Below are 16695 nucleotides of genomic sequence, written 5' to 3'. Positions count from 1 at the left end.
TGATGATGTGGTTTTTATTTGACATGTTTAGGAGATTGCAGTGAAGATATGCTGAACGCAAATACTAAAGATCCTTTGACCATTGTTGGCGTATAGTGTAATAGCTCAAGATAACTCAATTAATCAACATGGTTTTTAAAATCACACCGTCATATTTTGTACAATCACCTTGATATTACTTTAGTATGAACCTCTAATCTTTATTGTGCTCTCATTTCTACATTCATAAAGTCTTTGGGCACAGTCATTTATTTATCCCCTTGAACACTAGCTATTTATCAGCCATGTTCAAGATGCTGAGGAACGAAGAACGAGACCCAGTTTCAACCTCCAGGCATCTCTCATCATTTAATAATTATTCTTGTTATGATTAATGGTGAAAGTTTAACAGGATATGGATCTTCATGACATGAAGGGCTGTGAAACAAAGTTAAGTAGGAGCTGTAATTTCCATTTGCAGAGAAGCAATTTTGAAAAGCTTAGAATCATTTGTATGGGAGGTTTTAAGGAAAACTGCTTGGATTTTGAGGATTGAAATAGTACTACTCTTTTTTTTTTTTTCCCTAAGTAACAGTAGATTCAACTCTAGATGCAATTCAGAATAATTTTTAGTATTCTATTTCATGTATCTGTTTGCTTTTTGGCTGCATGTCTTTGTAATGTATGTGAGCAGTTCCTCTGAGGTGTCCAGTATACATCTTAACCTTTCATAATCAGTCAGTTTAGTCGTAATATTTTATTACTTTGTGGAAAATGCAAAAGCCTTATAATCCTATTTTAAAGAACTAGAGAGGAGAAAAGAGCATATTTTTATATTTCCCAGGTATTTACCATTGTCGAGAGTACTTCCTTCATTCCTGAAGTTTCAAGTTTTCCTCTCATACATTTACCTTCAACATTAAGAACATCTCTAGCATTTCTTTTAAAGCAGGCCTGCTAGCAATGAATTCTTATAATTTCCAATCATCTGGGAGTATTTTTTCTATTTCTCATTCCTGAAGGATATTTTTGCAGGATATAGAATTCTAGGTTGACATTTCTTTCAGCACTTTAGAGATATTGTTCCAACTGTCTTTATCCTCTGTGTTTTCTGATGAGAAATTCATAAAAATTCCAATCGTTCTTTCTGTATATGTAATGTGTTGTTTTTTCTGTACTTGCTTTCAAGATTTTTTGTTTATCTTTGGTCTTCTATAGGTTTACTACGTGATGTCTGGGCTTGATTTCTTTACATTTATCCTCTTTGAGGTTCTCTGAGTTTCTTGACTCTAAAAATTTAGGAATTTTTTGGCTATTGTATCTTTAGATATTTTTTTGCTCCAGTCTTTATCCTCTCCTTTTGGGACTCCAGAGTTAAACTTTTTTATATTATCTCTCAAATCCCTAAGACTCCATTCATTATTCTTTCTTTTTCCCTCTCTGTTTTCATACTGTATGACTTCTATTAGGTTTTTTTGTCCTAACATCTCCACTTGGTACTTTCTGTTTCTCTTCTGAGAACTTCTAAATTTCCATTCATTTCAAGCATGTTTACCTTTACCTCATGAAACAGTTATAATACCTCCATGAAGTCTTAAATGTTTGTGTCACTGCCACCTCAACACAGCCACTGCTCTGCCTCTTCACTACACACACACACACACACACAGTGCCCACCCTTGGGGCAAAACTAGGAAAGGAAAAAGAAAAAGCATCTTGTTTCCCTGGGAGTCTTGAAACCACATGGGCCTTTTCTTCCAGACAGGATTTCTGTTGGGCTTTTTGGCTGTCGTTGCTATCACTGTGCACCACAACTTAAGACTCACTCTCAAGTCAAAGTCATAAGAAAAAAAGAGGAAAATCAAACCAAAACAAAATGGAAAACTCACCACTATTGGATCATGTCAGTTTAATTCCCCTTCACAATCTTCATTTTTCTTATTTACTTTTCGGAGTCCTCAGGTATTTGTGTTTTGTATTTTTCCTTGAGTTTTAATTTAAGCAGCATGAGAGTCAGGCTGTGATGAGCTTATTCTAATTTTGGCTGGCACTAGAAATCCTGCAATTTTAAGATAATACACATATTTTCTAGTCCATTAGTAGAACCATGGTTTTCTGAGAAACTTAATACAGGATTTCCTCCAAAAGTGATACTTTAATATCTTTACATCTGTGAGTACAGATCAGTTAAGTATATTGTAATGAATAATTACTGTTCCCAGGGAGTTGTCAACATTAACTTGACTCTACCCATGTTGCCATTAGGCAGAGTCCATACCCAAATACTCAAAGCAGGGTGATAGTGTTCACTCAATGTGTTCCATTGGGATATTCTTTCACACATTATAAAACCAGGTTAGAAGAGGAAATGCTGTGAAACTCATTGTTCCTCATGTCAATCTGCCTTCTCAGCTCCTGTGACTAATATATATACATATGTGTGTATCATATATATCATCTGTACACATGTATATTAGAAACCTAATTCTGTATGGGATGTTATCCACAATAAAAGGGAATCAATTTGTATACTTGTATTTCTATTTGAGAAACTTGAAGTGGAATAAGAATGATGAGAATTGCTTATGATTTTGAAAGTATTATAAAAAATTATAACCCCCAATAAGTGCATTTTAGTGATGTTAAATTATGCTAGCTATACCTGAAAGTGTATATATAGTGCTTTGTGTTACTCCATAATTTTTTTAAAATGGCAAATTATTTAAAATCTAAATTATCAATTTGAACTTCTTTTATGACTATTAATGCTAATAACCTATAAGTGATTTTCATCTAGTCCAAGTAGATCTATGAGTTAACAGGTTTTTCCTAAAATGTTAAATGGTCTATTTCCATGCCCTTCTAACTTAGAGCAACCTCTAACAAAAATGAGATCTTCTGCCAGCACCTTTACATGTAGCAGCTGTAATATTGGCAATTCTCATTTAAATAAAGATGTATGTAGTTGCTTTAACATAATCATATTAGTTGTGTTTATAAATATTTAAAAATCGGTATTTGTTTTGTTTGAGGTAATGGAGTCCAGATTTGAAATTGCCTCATATCTTGACTATGCAGCCCAAGGCAGCCTCAAAAAGTCATTTTTCTTCTAGTTTGTTTGGGGCTTTTTGTTTGTTTTTGAAAAAATGACTGTGCCATCTGGTCACTTGCGAAGGAGTTGAACCATTCTGAGGGAATTTAACTAATCCCGCCATCCCTTACTTCCTCAGGACACAGTCAGTCAGTCCAGTATCATTTTACTCACTAATGGGTGCTAGGAACTAACAAACTAGTTTATAAACAATTGCTTCTGCCCTCTTGTAATCTTTTTACCTTATTGTAATTTTTCAAACATCAGCTAGACTAAAATACAGAAACTAGTTGATTAGAAGTGACCTTACTGAAAAAGCAGGTAATAATACAACTTCTGTGTAGGACAAAGCATCCATGCCATGACATTTCTAGTATGGGACACTTTTTTCATTTTAAAGTTTTACAGATATTACAGATATGACTTTAGGTTCAGTTCAGAGGCAAACATGGAAGAGAGTTCATTAACAGGTCAAGATTTGGAGTCATTCAGTCTTGAGTTCTGATCCCAGTTCTGCTACAAACAGCTGTGTGACCTTGGGCAAGTTACTTAACCTCTCTAAGCCTCAGCTGCTTATCTTTAATATGGGGATAATACTGGTAGCAACCTCCTGGGGTTGCTGTGAGGATTAAATAATGTATGTGAAGCGCTAGGCTAAGTGTGTAGCACAAAGCTCAATGAATGTTAACATTATGGTTGTTATTGCTTTTATCATCATTGTTAATATCTTTAAGTTGTAATGGGCCAAAAAAAAAAAAATCACATCATTTCAGTGCAATTACAATTATTGTGTAGTTTGAAAATGTTCAGCTATAATAATTGGCTTCTTGACCTCTTTCATAAGTCGGCCTGCAGAAAATGTGCCAAAGACATTTGAGTAAACCAACAGTTAGAAAAATCATAAACTGGCTTCTAACACCTCATAAATCATATCTTGATTTCATTTAGTTATTGTGACTTTAAGAGAAGGATTGACTTACATGTCTCTTTAGAATTAACGGTTTTGCTAATGTCCCTGGAAAGGCTTAGAATTAACCTGTGGACTTTAATGTCATAATGATCACAACTTGAACATTCATCTGAAAATTTAGCTGCTAGGAACATTTCTTGCTGGCCGGTAATGTGAATTGAAGTTATTACTTTGACAGGAATCAGCAAGTAAGTAGGCACTTTAGTACCTCACACAGGGAGAGTTGCAGTGAGAAAGTTAAGAAGAAGTCATCCTTCCAGTGGGGGGTATTAATGTATGGGCAAGAGTTTTGGTATGGAAATCAGAAACTTTGACTTGTAGTCTTGGTTCTAATGCCCAGGCCCTTTCGTGCAAATAACTAAATTTCTTGGTGCTTTAGTTTCCTTATCTCTAAAATAGATACAGGTATACCTCAGAGATATTTGTTTTCTTGACCACTGCAATAAAGCAAATATTGCAGCGAAACAAGTTACACAAATTGTTTGGTTTCCCAGTGCATATAAAAGTTTCATTCACACTGTAGTATAGACTTTTAAGTGTGCAGTGGCATTACATCTAAACATAATGTACATACTTAATTAAAAAATACTTTATTGCTCAAAACGCTAATCGTCATCTGAGACTTCAGCAAGTTCTGACCTTTTTGCTGGTGGAGGGTCTTGCCTTGATGTTGATGGCTGCTGTCTGATCAGGGCAGTGATGCTGCAGGTTGGGGTGGCTGTGGCAGTTTCTTTTTTCTTTTCTTTTTTTCAAAGTTTTATTGAATTATAGTTGATTTACAACATTGTATTAATTTCTGCTGTATAGCAGAGTGACCTAGTTATGCATCTATATTCTTTTTCATATTCTTTTCCATTATGGCTTGTCGCAGGATTTGAATATAGTTCTCTGTGCTATGCAGTAGGACCTTGTTGTTTATCCATCGTTTATCCATCCCATATATAATAGTTTGCCTCTGCTAATCCCAATTTCCTAATTCTTCCCTCTCCTACCCCCATACCTTTGGCAACCACAAGTCTGTTCTCTGTATCTGTGAGTCTATTTTTATTTCATAGATATGTTGATTTGAGTCGTATTTTAGATTCCACATATAAGTGATAGCATATGGTATTTGCCTTTCTGTTTCTGACTTACTTTGCTTAGTATAATAATCTCTAGGTCCAACCATGTTGGTGCAAATGGCATTCATTGTTTCATTCTTTTATGCGGCCAAGTGATATTCCATTGTATAAAAGTACCACACCCTCTTTATCCATTCATTTGTCAGTGGGCATTTAGGTTGTTTCCATGTCTTGGTTATTATAAATATTGCTGCTATGAGCATAGGGGTGTATATATCTTTACAAATTATAGTTTTGCCTGGGATATATCCAGGGATTGCTGAACATATAGCAGCTCTGTTTATAGTTTTTTGAGGAACCTCCATACTGTTTTCTATAGTGGCTGTACCAATTTTTATTCCACCAACAGTGAAGGAGAATTCCCTTTTCTCCACACTCTCCCTAGCATATTATTTGTATATTTTTTTGATGTTGGCCATTCTGACTGGTGTGAAATGATATCTCATTGTAGTTTTGCTTTATATTTCTCTAATAATTAGCAGAGTTGAACATCTTTTCATGTGTGTGGCAGGTTCTTAAAGTAAGATAAAAATGAAGTTTGTTGCATTGATTGGCTCTTCCTTTCACAAAGAATTTCTCTGTAGCATGGAATGCTGCTTGATAGTGTTTTACCCATAGAAGAATTTCTTTCAAAATTGAAGTCAGTCATTTCAGACCCTACCGCTGCTTTATCAACTAAGTTTATGTTCTAAATGCTTTGTTGTCATTTCAGCAGTGTCACAGGATCTTCACCAAGAGTAGATTCCATCTCAAGAAGCTTTTTTTTTTTTTTTTTGGCTCATCCATAGGAAGAAACTCCTCATCCATTAGTTTTAATCATGAGGTTATAGTGATTCAGCCACATCTTCAGGCTCTACCTCTAATTCTAGTTCTCTTGCTATTTCCATCACATCTGCAATTACTTCCTCCACTAAAGTATTGAACCCCTCAAAGTCATCCATGAGGATTGGAATCAACTTCTTCCCAACTCCTATTAATGTTGATATTTTGACCTCTTCCCATGAATCACAAAGGTTGTTAATGGCATCCAGAATGGTGAATCCTTTCCAGAAGATTTTAATTTGCTTTGTCCAGATCCATAAGCTTTATGAAATGTATTTCTTAAATAATAAAACTTGAAAGTTGAAATGACTCCTTGGTCTATTGGCTACAGAATGAATGTTGTGTTAGCAAACATGAAAACAACATTAATCTTTTACATCTCCATCAGAGGGCTAAGGTAACCAGGTGCATTGTCAGAGAGCAGTCATTTGAAAGGAATGCAGCAGCAGTGTTTTGAAAGGAATCTTTTTTTTTTCTAAGCAATAGGTCTCAACAGTGGGCCTAAGATATTCCATAAACTATGTTATAAACAGATGTGCTATCATCCAGGCATATCTGGATGTTTCATTTTTAGAACACAGGCACAGTAGATTTAGCATAATTCTTAAGGACCCTAGAATTTTCAGAATGGGAAAAGAGCATTGGCTTCACCTTCAAGTCACCAACTGCATTGTCCCCTAATAAGAGAATCAGCCTGTCCTTTGAAGCTTTGAAACCAGGCATTGACTTTTCCTCTTTAGCTATGAAAGTCCTAGATGGCATCTTCTTCCAATAGAAAGCTGTTTCATCTACTCTGAATATTTGTTGTTTGGGAGTTCCTTCTGAGGCACTGTAGGTTAACAGTGCAGCTTATCTCTGTGGCATTGCATTCAAACCCAGCGCAGTGGGATAAGGACCTGGCATTGCTGTAGCTGTAGCTGTAGCGTAGGTTGCAATGCAGCTCAAATTTGATCCCTGGCCCAGGAGCTTTGATATGCCATAAAAAAGAAAAAAGAAAATCTGTTGTTTGTTGCAGCCACCTTCATTACTTATCTTAACTAGATCTTCTGAATAACTTGCCACATCTTCTCCAACAGCACTGCTGCTTTACCTTGTACCTTTATGTTACGGAGGTAGCTTATTTCCTTAAACCTCGTAAAACATCTTCTGCTAGCTTCAAACTGTTCTTCTGCAGCCCCCACATCTCTTTCAGCTTTTATAGAACTGAAGACAATTAGGGCTTTTCTCTGGATTAGGCTTTGGTTTAGGAAGTGTTGTGGCTGGCTTGAGCATCTATCCAGAGCAGTAAAACTTTATCCATATCAGCATTAAGTCTGTTTCACGTTCTTATCATTTATTTGTTCGGTGAAGGAGCACATTTAATTTCCCTCATGAACTTTTCCTTTGCGTTTCCAACTTGGCTAAGTGGTGCAAGAGGCCTGGCTTTTGGCGCATCTCAGCTTCCTCTGTGCCTTCCTCACTAAGCCTAATCTTTTCTAGTTTTTTATTTAAAGTGAGAGATGTGCAACACTTCCTTTCACTTTAGTACTCAGAGGCCATTGTAAAATTATTAATTGACCTAATTTCAATATTGTTGTGTCTCGGGGAATAGGGAGGCCTGAGAAAAGGGAGAATAATGGAGGAATGACCATTCAGTGGTGCGGTCAGAACACATGCAACACTTATGGATTAAGTCCATTGTCTTATATGGGCATGGCATGTGGCACCCTAAACAGTTACAATAGTAACGTCAAAGATCACTGATCACCATAACAAATAAAATAATGAAAAATTTTGAAATATCGGGGGACTTACCAAAATGTGACACAAAGATACAAAGCAATCAAGTGCTTTTGGGAAGACTTGCTCAACACAGAGTTGCCACAAACCTTCAATTTGTAAAAAATGCAATATCGGAAAAGCATAATAAAGCTAAGTGCAATAAAACAGGGCATACTTTTACAATGATATCTGGTCTTTGTAGCTTAATGGTTTCGTCTGAGCTCCAAATGAGATAATAATTATGAAATGCCTTGGAATATTTAACTACTAGTTGGGACTTCTGTAGTTATTAGCAGTGGAAGGGAGAGCTTAATAGACTTTCCTTTTTGGACATGAGAAAATGATTAGTGTCCTGGCCCTTTTAACACTGGTTTTAATCATCAACATTTACTCAAAGTGAAGGAAAAAAGGGAGAAATCATTTATAACCACTGACTTGGCTTTCAGTAGTATAGAACCAAGACTTTACTCAAAGCAGAGACTTAGAGTTGAGATTAAGTTGATCTTCCTTGAATATATGTGACTACATTTTTTGGCTGGACAACACACTCTGTTTTCTTGCTCTGAATTTTAATTATGTATCCTGTTACATGTCTGAAACCCACATTTAGAGTTGAACACAACATAGTAACGAGATGAAGAGTAATACAGAACAGCCTGGAAAATAAAAGGAATTCATTGACATGGTATTTCACATATCATCTGCTGATTAGCATCATTACATAGCAAGAATGCACTTCCTTCCAGCAAGATATGGAAGATTTGTTTCTAGAAATAAGAGCCAGTGGACACTGATGGTCACACATGCTAGCAGCCATTTTAATCTTTTCCTCTTTCTCTTCCTGTGGGCTCCAGGCTTGGGATTTCAAGCCAGGAAATCTCCTCTTCCCCTTCCTGTACATCTTATGAGGTACACAGTACAGTATGGGAAAAAATGCTTATGGACTTAGTCAAATTCCTGGATATCAACAAGCATACTGCAGCACTTACCCTGCATCCACTGGTTACTTGGTTGATTTTGCTGTCATAACATTGAACTGTTACTATGTTTTATGGATCTAGGTCCCTTCATGATTTAATTTTCAGATATCATAGGGGCCTCATGTTCTACAATTGCTTCTTTGGCTACATTAAAAAAGGAAAAAATAATGAGATAGCCTTTAAACTAAGGATTATAAAATAAATGTAGAAAGATATATGAAACTCCAGTAAGCCTGTAGCTTTGCCTTTTACATGCCCAGTGGTCAGAAGATGAGTGTTCTGGTATTAACCACTCACTTCAGGGAGTTATACTTCCAACCATTTCTGAGTGGACCAAAACCAAGCACAACCATGGCTTCTGACAGAGGCCCTTGGAGCTGTAACCATAGCACTCTCACAGAGGCAAATTTATCTAGTCAAAAATGTATCCTCCTAAAATGCTTTCATTTAAAGATTATTCATTTTCTGTTAAGGAATACCTTTGTGTATTCTTGGCTGGGTATAAAAGGATTCAACTAAAGGACCCTCTAGGATCATCTTGTCAAGGAAGTCAGAAAGAGAAAAGCAGAATGGGGAATCTAAGCCCTCTTCTATCACTCTGGTTCCTCGTTAGATATCCTTTCCCTCTCTGCTCTGGCTGAATATGACCTCTTCTTGATCTTCCTTAAAAAAGAAAGCTGTGTGAAATTGAAATCCTGATAGACTCACCGTGGTTACTTATAAAGTATTTTAAAGTGTCATTTTAATTCCTTCTTTATGTAAAGGTTAATATACCCAGACACCTTTGTAAAACAAGGCTTTAACTTCTAGTTTAGAAAATGGAAAAGAGCTAACTTTAGGGGGTTTTTTTGATGATTTTAATTTTTTCCATTATAGTTGGTTTCCAATGTTCTGTCAATTTTCTACTGTACAGCAAAGAGACCCAGTCACACACACACACACACACAAACATATATATATATATATATATATATATATATATATATATATATACATATACACACACACACACACACAGACACACACACACATTCTTTTTCTCACATTATTCTCCATCATGGTTCATCACAAGTGACTAGATAATAGTTCCCAATGCTATACAGCAGGATCTCATTGCTTATCCACTCCAAATGCAATAGCTTGCACCTATTAACCCCAGATTCCCAGTCCATCCCACTCCTTCCCCCTCCGCCTTGGCAACCACAAGAGTTCATTTTGGCTTGTAGATTTTTTATTTTTTATTTTTGGTTTGTTTGTTTTTGTTTGTTTGTTTGTCTGTCTTTTGTCTTTTTAGAGCTTCACCCGTGGCATATGGAGGTTCCCAGGCTAGGGGTCTACTCAGAGCTGTTGCTGCCAGCCTACACCAGAGCTACAGCAATGCCAGATCCAAGCCGCGTCTGCAACCTACATCACAGCTCACAGCAACGCCAGATCCCCAACCCACTGAGCAAGGCCAGGGATTGAACCTACAACCTCATCATTCCTAGTCGGATTCGTTTCCTCTGTGCCATGACAGGAACTCCACTTATAGATTTATTACATCTTGATTTATATGTAGGCGAAATATTTCTAAGGAGTAGAAAAGAAGGTGAGAATATAATTTTGATAACTATCAGAAACAAAATGCTGGGGAGTTGTCAGGTCTGTAATTATTTAGCCAGAAGTATTTAATAGGAAAGTAAAATATGTTGAGCGGTATTTCAAACCTCAATAGTATTATTTAAAAGTTAAGTATAGAAGTTTCCTAGCTTCTAAATTCAAGATTAGGTATAATTTCCGCTAATAAGCAAAGCTTTTTTATTTTTTACCCTTTATATTATATTCTTTTTATTTTAGATCAGCAGTGAAGATTTTTCAATATTTAGAAAACAAAAACAAAATATGAAGAATAGACACTTGAAAGATATGTCATACACATACTCCTATTTTGTTTAGAATTTGTGTTTAAGAAACAACATGGTGACTTGTTTATTGAACTCCAACCATGATACGTCCCATACAAACCACGTTCCATATATTGTCTCATATAATCTCAACATCCCCACAATTGAGTATATAATCCCATTCTGGAAACAAAGAAACCAGGACTCAGTGAAGTTAAAATTAAATTTACCAAGTTTAAAGAGTTGGAATTTATACTTGGATCTGTTTACCTTCAAAGTTCTTGTTCTTTCATTACACTACATTTTCTCCTGTGTTACAAACTGATATAAACTATTTTATAGAACAGAATGTTAGAAAACTCAATGAAAGAAGGGTTATGTTTAGGATGTCCTGGGTCAGTGATAAAATATAAACTCTTTTGTGTGACAGTATCTTATTACCTGCCAGTTGTCCCTCAAGAATTCATCCAAGGTCACTTAAATGCTCTTTCATAAACATGACAGCCATGGATACCTCAGGCCAAAGGAAACCAGTCTCCCTAAGCAGCGATAGTTGCCACTTTGGTTCTGGAGTAGGCTTGGGCTCATTAGCTATGGCAGACTTCAGTATGCTTGTAACTCATAATAACAGGTCATTGAAGACTTTGCAAAAGAGTGAATAAAATACATAGTCTGTTTTTCTTTTAAAAAGCCAAACAGCAGTCCTTCTGGACTTTCTGGAACTGGTAAAATGGAAACAGAAGTAAATCTTGAGGCTATTTCTGGTGCTATGTCATACAAGCATTTATTTGATACTTCTGAGGAATTTGTGATGTTTTTAGCATGTGCTACTATCAGAAAGAAAACTCAGTGCAATATGACATCAAAGCCAAAAGTCAATGAAATTTAAATCTACAGTAGTAGCTTAGGGAACATGTTAATTTTAATGATATATCATCAGTATGCTAATACTAGCATCAGTAGGATTGGAAATAAAACCATGATGTAATTTCAAAGTTGTTGGTAATACTGAGCAAGATTTTATTACCCAAGATTAGATCAATACAGCAAGTTAACACCAGGAATAAAATAACACACTGCCTCCTTCTGAAGAAAATATGCTTAAAGTGAAGTACACTGAAACCCAATTAATCAAAAGTTTATTCTTCATTATTTATCCCACAAATTTTAACTAAAATATTTTCTGGTAACACACATTTACAAGGACTCTCCGCCATGGGGAAATTTCATTCCCTTGCCATTGGTCCATATTTCAGTTAGCACTCATTTTCCACAGAAATGTAAACAACAAGGGTATTGTGAGACTATTGAATCAAAGGGTCAAAAAAGCATGATTGTGACTGTGGTTACTGGCATTACTGAAAACTTGGCTGGACCTTTCAGGGAAAATAACTATTGGGCTAACTTCTCTTTGCATCCTTCTTCAAACAATTCACTTGCTAGAGGTGTTCTTGAGCACAGAAGTTGTCCAGAGAAAGCAGAAACAGGCATGGGTTATCAACTCCATTTTAAACCTGTGGTTGATAAAAGTAACTGTAGAGAAGAGAGGGGACAATGAGGAAGAAAATAATGTTGGCAAAGTCTCATTCTAGTTCTCTCTATGATAGATATTTAGCTTTCAAACGAACAGATTCTTATGACACTAGGCTTTTCGAAATTCAGATTTCTTTATTCATATACACTAAAACAAAATCTTTTTTCTCTATGATGGGCAGCACTTAGAAGGATCTGATATAATGGTATAAAAGTGGCTGGGCTTCATTATGTATTCAGTGTTACATCAGTCTTAAAGTGTGGAAATTTTCACTGAAATCTGTGGGAACATGGTTAGTAAAAATTTGGAGACCTTAGTAAAAATTCAGCCTAGTTATGAAAAAGAAATATCCTGCCACATAGGAGAACACGAAGAAGAATAATAAAGCTTACAAGATCTGCAGCATTTGGCTATTCTATATGAGCTTGGAAAATTAATTTTTTGTAAGTAGAAAATTACAAAGTAAACAAACAGTTCATTTTCAAAGTTTTATTTTGAGTTAACCAAAGTGAATCATGTTAAAAGTTATATAATTCAAAAATTAAGCAAAGACATACTTAACTCTGTGGATGTTTGCTCAGTGTTAAAAAATAACAATAATGAGCAGTACTACAAAGATCATTTTATCAGAGTCAGAGGAACCACCTTCCAACAGTTAAGTGAAATGAAGGTTTTGTGAAAAAGAGCAGAGTAATCTACAGGCACAAAGAATATCATCTGAATCAAGTCTTTATGAAAACCTGTATTACCTTCATCCATCTGGGAATGCACTTGAGGCTGAATCTCTTCTGTGGGTGTTCTTTGGGGCATGACATGATGGAAATATTTTCTTTTTTGGAGGCCAGATCCATCCAGAAGTAAAACAAAATATGATAACTTTGTCAATACCAGTCTCTCGCTGAATGGAATTCTAAGTGACTTTGAACAAGGTTTATGGCTATGAGCAGCTTGTCATTTGTTCTAACCCATCTCCCACACTCTTTAACTCCTAAGAAGATACGGCTTTCTCCTGTTTCTCGTGCTTCTTTGGGACAACAGTATAAATGTGAATGCGGTCATCAACATCAGCAGGAGCTTATTCTTTCTGAGAGCTTCCTGGACTTAAATAAACAGATGTTTGCTAAGTATGAAGAAGAAAACTGGCAATGTATAAAGGAGCTTCCAATATGAAACAGTCATCCCTATTTGTCACACCATTTATATTATAGTGTAAGGCTCCTTTAATCTTGGTTTATCTGGTGCTTTCCCAGCTATATTGACTCTGAAGTTTGTGTACTATGAATCCTAGTTTCTAGACCTTATGGTGGAATTAAGGAGAAGCTAAATGGAACACAGTACAGGAAGTCTAGAAGTCATGCCTCTCCTCATCTGGCCATTACAACATGAGAGACTAAATAGTAGCTTGCAAACCTAAGCTGTTCTCTGGGATTCTGACATACCTTTCTGCTAATACTGCTGCTTCACCTCACACAGTGACTACAGGCATATCCAAAGTAGAGATTTTAGCCAGAACTAAGAGAGTAGCCACCAGCCCTGTCATACATTCAATATTCATCAACTCTGAAACCCTTTTTTCCTGAATGTTCTTAATTTCAGTTATTCTATTCCTCTATCAGCCCTCTAAAATATAGCTGCACTTTTAAAACCAGGTGTGTGGTAATATTAAACCAGTAATAACATTAGATCAGTAATATTTTGTTGGGAAACAGTGATTGAAATTTTTAATTCCTTGGATACATTTCCTAGACTTTTACATTTTCTTTAATTCCTAATTCCTATTCTGCCTCTTACTGTTGCCAGATTGTTTATTTTATCTCTGTTAAGTCGTATCCCTCTGTAATCGCCTCAGTGCAGACTCCTAGGCTCTGTGCCAGATAGCCAGGCCCTCTAACTTCTACCAGAAGAGAGGCAACCTGCATAAAACCCATCTCCCCTACTTGGAAAACCTTCATTCACATTATCAGAATTTGCTTTTCCTCTAGTCTGTATCTTTAAAGGTAGGACATCAAATTTCCTTTGAAGTGTTTTTTTCTCATTTTAGTTTTTGTGAATGCTTGGTAGGTAGTCCTGTTTTTCATCAGGTCTCAATAAATTATAGGTCCATATATAAGTTTGTGCTTAGGATCCTCCTGAAGATGATCATCTGTGTGTGTGTGTGAGCGCTTGTATGCAGATGAGCTTTTTACTTTTGAATTTACCAAAGCTAGTGGTCTGTTTCTTTGTTCTATTCACTTAAAAAGGCATTATATTTCATTTTATTTTTGACTAAAGCTTCCAGAAGTTCCTGGCACAGGGATTGAACTCAAGCCACAGCAGCGACCTGAGCCGCTGCAGTTGACAATGCCAGATCTTTCACCCACTGCGCCATAAGGGAATACCATTTAACAAGACATTTTAAAGCTTTCCTATATCAGTACATCAGAGTCACTCCCTTCTTTTTATCAGCAGCATAGTATTCTATGTGGTATCCGCAGTGCAGTTATGATTTATTTTATCATTTGTCTGTAGATGGATATTTCATTTTATTTTTCCCAGATTTTAAATATTTCACATGATACTGTGGTCAACTTCGTTGGACATTTATCTTTGTATTCTTAAGTATTACTTTTAGATTCCTACAGGGGCCATTTTGATTACCAGGCATGGATATTTAGAATTTGGGTGGATATTCATTTCCAATGCTCTCTCCCACCCATTCAAAAATACTATATTTATACTTTTATCCACCATACATTAGGGAATCATTTTTTTCTACTTCCACACATAAGATATTACCAGTCTTTTAAATTTATGCTAATCTGATGAGTGAAAATTTTGTATTTCTTGTTTTAATTTGTACATGCTTAATTAGTAGTGAAACTGAGCAAATTTTTCCTGTTTTTCATAGAACAATGCTCTCCAGAAGGATTAAATAGCTAAAGATAAAAATAAAATCTTGAAAATGCTTCAAGAAAATGTATAATAAACCTAGGGATAAATCCATTAGACATAATAATTTTTAACCACATCTATTTTGAAAAGTATATCTGCAAAAAGCATCAGAATATAGTTAAAAATCAACTAACATACAAAGAAAAAACATTTGTTACACATGACAAACAAATCAGTAACACTCATAACATATAAGGCGCCTCCTACAAATCAGTAAAATAAACAAAAAAAAACAATAAAAAATGAATAAATACATATTTTTAGAAGATGAATCCTACATGGCCATTATGTCAATGCATAGAAATCTTCTTGATTCTTTTAAACATTGTATGGATTATCATTGTTTATGTAAACATTAATTTGTTGATAGACATCTAGTTTGTTTTCTACATTTTGCTATGATAAACAATTCTCCGAATGTGTGTATTACATAGGCATTAGCAATTTTTTTTAGTCTTGGCTTGATAGGTAGAAAATTCTACTTATTTAAAAAACTTTTTTTCCTTTGATGATTGCTAAGATTTGGTATCTCTTAATGTTTATACTTTTAACTGTTTTATGGACTTTGTTTTCCTTTATTTATTCTTTATTTTCTTTATTAAATAATTGCTTATTCTGTCCTCTACCCATTTTTCTTAGTATCTATATTGATTGAACAAACTCTTTATGTAGTCATGATATCCCTTTTCTGTCATACAAATTTAAATATTTGATTTCTATACCTTGTTTTACTTATTACCCTAAGTTTAATTTGCCAGTTTTTTATACTTATTTCTACATCAATTTAATTCACCTCTGTTCATTATTTATTTAGCTACGTCACTTACTTTTGTTTTCTCCATTATATCATTGTTCTCTCTCTAGATTGTATCCTCTTCAAAATGAAGAATTATGTCTCCTTGTATAGGTCTGGACAATATCACTTATTTGATAATAATGGCTTCTTAATGAGGGCTACACAGGTGAGACTTAGAAATAGACATTTGGGTCCTGGCAGGTTATGTAGCTCCTACAAACTGACTATAGATCCTACTAACAACAGACTTTTGCCATCCTTTCACCATTATATTTGAAAGAGAGAATAGTATAGTGTTACTGTGCAATGGATCTACTATGCATATTCTCGCTGGTTTAAGTTCACTGATCATATAAAAAGAGAAGAATGCACTAGTTTTGTGTTTGATCTTTACCACATAGATCGAACATCACGATCAATTGCTTTCAATATTTCCTTTGAAATCACATAAAGGTTCATATGTGCCACATTTCATAAAGATCACATGATAAGGTCAAGAAATACAAATTCCAAGGCAGAATTTATATGCCCAGTTCACATATGACAGTAATACTGTATAACCATATGTTGAATATAATACACAGTATGTAAATGCTATTCTTGAAAGCAGTTCAATCAATAAAACCTAAAATAAATAACACTTAAATAACACATTTCAAATCGACTGAAAATGGAATAGATGGACTCTATGGCAAGAACATCCCTATAAAATTGACATTCAGAGACCATTAAAACCCAGAGAGTAAAACAATCTTGAAACTAAAAAACTGAATATTTAGAAGTTTTTAGAAAGCCTACTACATTGTATGCCAGGATGCAGCAGTCGT

General features: G+C 35.2%; 1 protein-coding gene across 7 annotated transcripts in view; it reads left to right on the top strand.

Moving 5' to 3' along the window:
• The window catches only part of VPS13B (vacuolar protein sorting 13 homolog B), a 717975-nt gene that overhangs the window by 505264 nt on the left and 196016 nt on the right, over positions 1-16695 (top strand). The gene's annotated exons all lie outside the window — the stretch shown is intronic.

Source organism: Phacochoerus africanus, chromosome 6, assembly GCF_016906955.1.
Source record: "Phacochoerus africanus isolate WHEZ1 chromosome 6, ROS_Pafr_v1, whole genome shotgun sequence".
Taxonomy (NCBI): Eukaryota; Metazoa; Chordata; class Mammalia; order Artiodactyla; family Suidae; genus Phacochoerus; species Phacochoerus africanus.
Note: the sequence above shows the minus strand (reverse complement) of the source record. Positions and strands in the feature narration are given on the sequence as shown.